The sequence below is a fragment of the Boleophthalmus pectinirostris genome, unplaced genomic scaffold (assembly GCF_026225935.1).
Source record: "Boleophthalmus pectinirostris isolate CB_2022bp ecotype Guang Dong unplaced genomic scaffold, ASM2622593v1 HiC_scaffold_1, whole genome shotgun sequence".
Classification (NCBI taxonomy): Eukaryota; Metazoa; Chordata; class Actinopteri; order Gobiiformes; family Gobiidae; genus Boleophthalmus; species Boleophthalmus pectinirostris.
Window position 1 is genome coordinate 24,014,605 of NW_026570970.1, and position 4,844 is coordinate 24,019,448.

Genomic DNA, 4,844 nt, shown 5'->3' on the forward strand with positions numbered 1-4,844 from the left:
TCTCAGTACTTCAGTGTATCTCATTCTCACACACTCACATTCACTTTAATGGGATTTGGAGTCTAGTTTTGAGCAAAGATGGGTTTCATTTTAGACAAACAAACAACAACAAAAAACAAGTCTTAAAAAAATATGTTAAAAAGTGAAAAGAAAACTGAAGAAAACTGTCAAAGTTGCCCTTATCTTCCAACTGGATTGGGTAGGGGTTCATTCTTTCTGTGAAGCTACAAAGCCACTTTTACCTATTATGTCAATTATTAGCAGAATGTCCAGTTGTCCATGCCCCATATTTAAGATTTAATGAAATGTTCAAAAGAAAAAAAATCAAGTAATTTCTGATATTTTAGTTTCTCTGTATGTTTAAGGAAACGCAAAATTGTGTGTACCAATATTTTTCGTATATTGCTCTCCACTCTTTCCCATCACAAAAGAAGATGCCTCTCTGTGGGCAATAGGGATTCTGAAGACTCCTAGTATTCCCATGGCAGATTTGTAGTAATAATTCCCAATGTTGATATGTATGCCATTGTAATTAGCATATTAAAGGGTTTCTGGACACTTTTGTCACACTCAAAAACAAAAAATCCACTTCAATTTATCCCATTTCATACACTATAGAAATTATTTTGTGATGTGTTTGATACATAAATATCTGAAGACCATTTCACAGTGATGGAGAGCACAAAAATAAGCATTTCTAGTGGCAAAATACGCTGTTTTCTTTCTGATTGGCTTCTTATTATTATCGCCACTTCCTCATTTGGCGCAGCTCCCAGTGCATTGTGGGATTGAGATTTCCCCAGTGGTGAGAATCTAACTCCATCTGCTGAGCTGACACACAGTATATCCAGGCGAAAAGCTTATCTAAACACACACAGAGCAAACAAAGGCTTGTGTTCTTCTCATGCACGGTTCTCGGACTGTAGCCTGCCACCGTAGAATACATCTCCACTGTGAGTTACCATTTGGCTGTGACGACGATGCAGAAGTTTTATCTTGAAGCGTTAGCTCAAAATCCTCTTCCCTCCATCAGTAATTCGCTGCTTTTAAAACTGCCACTCAGCATCTTAAACCTGCCATACATGAAGCAATAGTATCACTGCTCAGAGCAAGGCATTGTGGGTAGGAAGTAAACTAAGTGTATAATTCAAAATACCAGCCAAGAGCTATCCATTAGTACACCATGTATGAAAGCAAGTAGTTCACAAATGATGTATTGGGACCAAAAGGGGGTATTTGGAAAGGTCAAAATGGTTTTAATATTCATCTTAAAATGAAAGCTAAATTGGGGTCATACATTATATTAAACTACATTACATATTCTAAATGCATGTATCATGACAGACCTGCAGCCATTTGGAAAAAATATGGGTCACAAAATAATGATCATTCGGCCTGAAGGGTGTAGCTGCAATAGAAACGGTGTGGGTTATAGAGCGGATGGAAATTGTGAATTGATTCTAATCCATTAATACACTGATAATTATTAAAATTCAGGTTCACATTAGACTAGTTATAAACCACTTAGTAAAAGTAAGTATATACAGTGAATTTCAAATCATGTAGTGATGGCCATGGGAAGTTACAGCAATTCAAACATCAAGTAGTCTAAAAATGTATGTTAAAATGATAATGTGATAATCAATTTTGTTATTTAGTTTGTCATAAAAACACACTAAAAATTCAACAAAGACATGGTTTCTAAATGCTGCAAATGTAGTACGTAGGTAGTAATCTAAAATCTAGATGCTAACATTGATAAGAAAACCACCACTTGTCAAAAATGGATGCATGGTCCAGAACTCTTAAACGCATTAAAAAAGCAACTAAAAATAACTTTCACATAATAATTTTCTGAAATACGCTGGTCTGAATATCAGCCTCTCAGTCAAATCCTTTGTGTTTTGAGCTGTTTTGGAAAATGTTAATTGTTGCAGTGCTTCCTTTTCTCTGCATGGCTCCCCCTATAGGCAACATCAAGAACTGAACAGCCCAGCCATCATCTGGATTGCAACTACATCAAATCAACACCAGCTAAAAACACTGAAAAACAAAACATTACACTGGACAAATCAAGTGAGGAATTTTCGGAGCCCAACGATTTCCAAAGACAATATGATGGGAGATAACCGATAAATAATCAATGGATTCCTGTTCAGATTTGGGACGATGCAGTGAACTTCTTGAACTTGACTCTCAATTATAAAAAGAGCCTGAATTGCTCTTGTAATTGTCTGTGGTAATGTTTGTGTGTGAATTTTCATGTCATTTCAAAGTCACGGCTAATGTCAAGCAGTGGCGTATGTACTGTATGTAGAATGGAGAAGCTCTAAATAGCCATTTTTCTGACAGACTTGGGATGATGTTTATATTAAATGTCAAAGCCTCAAGTTGTGCAAATCCTAACTATATGTGTGTATAGGAAGAGAAAGACCATATATAAAAATGCTTACAGGATTGACGCCCCGAAAACCCACTGTAAACATTTGGACCATCTGGGTTCCTGTAGATTCCTGAAAGTGTGCAAGATGTTTTATTTTTATGATTATCGTTGTCAAGATTTAAGACATGTTATTATTGCTTTTGCTGTGCCTAAAGAAGATCTCCCTCCTTAATGTGTACCAGTGAATTTTTCCATGTAGATAAGAGCTTGTAGACAACTGTGATAGCGTCTTGTTCTGTGCATTGCTGTTAGTCTTTCCTCTTCTTCTCGGCAAGGGAGTGTGTGTGTGGCGAGGGACAGTGAGCGTGTGTTTGACTAGATAAGGGACGCCATGTTTTTTGTCAATGGTTGTGACATTCCGGCAGCAGACACCTTTTTCTAAGTATCCAAAGCCTCTCAATAAACATATCATTGTGCCACTTGGATTTCCTATGTGTTTTTCTTATGTGTGTGCAAGCGAAAGGAAGAGAGAGGGAGAGGGAGAGACACTGTCAATGCAATGAGACGATATGAGACGCAGAGCCTAGAGCAGGGGCTGAACTTTAGAGACACACACATGTTGGGTTTACAGACTTCTTGGGAACATTCCATTGACTTGCATTCATTTCCTGAAGACTGATCCTAAACTTAAAAAGGACCTATTGTGCTTGTGTCTACTATATAGCTATAATCTATGATAAAATCAATCTATGTGTGGATCATTACGTTATAATTTGCTGATTTTAAATAGCAATGTTCATTTAAAACAACTTAAAAAGAAACAAGTTTGCTGACTTACATTAGAAAACTGCGGTGTTCAATGAGAACTGACTTTGCCGTAAATGTTATCACAAGAGTTGGCAGCTTCGATGCATAGCTGCAGATCAAGCTAGTGAGGTTTTTTCTTAATTTGTACCAAAATGACTATCCAACACTGCCAAATCCTGCATGTATCACTGATTAAGAAAATATAATTGAAGAATGGAGTAAGTACAGAGAAGTGGACGTATGGCGGTGAACACGGGGATTGATCAGCAATATGGTGTCTTGAAAATGAGCAATTAAGAATTGCTAAAACATACACAAAACACTCCAAATACAACTTTGGGTAAGTAATGCTTAGGGCAAATAACTAGAACATGGGTAAAAGCTCTAAAAAGTGGATTCTGCATAATAGGCTTTAGCCTTAACATACTGTAACCCATATCTGAACTTTAAATCATGTCCCTGATCCAGTACTAAAGCACTTACATTATGGGGATCTGGTTTTTGTTCTCATAAGACAGACAAGTATCCGTGATGCAAGTGTGTACAGATTTTAGTGCGCACAGTGTCATAAATGCCCGTCTGTACACACACACAGTAGGGTTGGCATGATTTTATTTAAGCATTCAATTTGTGAGACAGCTTGGTTATCAGTGAAATTAATTAGTGTTGTTTAGCAAAAATGAGGCCTTATGCTAGATTATGTTTAATTACCATAAATAGACATTACAAAAATTGGTTTTACTCGTCTTCGATCATACCTCATTTATAACTTATTGGAGGACAGTGGAGGTCCCATTATAACAAAATTGCAAGAGTGTGCCGCAAGCCATTTAGTTTATTCGGTTAGGATTTTTACTCAATTAGATTTCATTTTTATCAACTTCAGTTTTTTGTTTTTTCAGACCAAATCACTGCACACAGGGAACAAGAGTTCAGACAGAGAATGTATATGTATATATAAATATAGCTATGTATTTTAAGCAAAAGTTTTTAAACTTATATGCAGACACCACAACTAAATTGGGAACAAAACTGGACTAAACCAGGACTTTAAGATCATCAAGCAAGGATCAAACCAAGGCAAGATGTGTGAGGGTTAGGGTGTGTGTGTGTGGGGGCTCCCATTGGCCCATTTTAAATTGATTTTTGAGGTGGCACTACTTAGATGTCTTTCAATATTTTTCTTGGGGTCTTCACTCAAAATTAGAGGTCACAGAGTTTTCATTTTTTACACCAGTCACTGGCATGCCCATTCTTGTTTACTACTTGACTTTTGCGATTTCCTGTGCTCTGGATACGGTTTGAAGCCATCCCTACTTCCCTGTTAAAAAAGTACACTGTGTGACTTATTAACAGGCTTGTTTGTTGAGGCCTAATTCCACTTATAATAAAAAGGTACATTTTCAGACAATGCTTATCCATGAGTTTGCAGTTTTCTTTAATGACAAAGTTCAGGGCATCAAAAATGCCATCAATTCCACAACACAAATAACAAGCATGCAGCCACAGAGACACTTAGAGCTGAATCACTTTGCACCTGTAACTGACAAAACTGTTTTAGAGATCGTTACCAGTCTGAGTTCATCTACTTGCTGCCTGGACATGTTACCCACTAGATTTCTAAAGTCCGTCCTCAACAGTTTACTTTCACCAC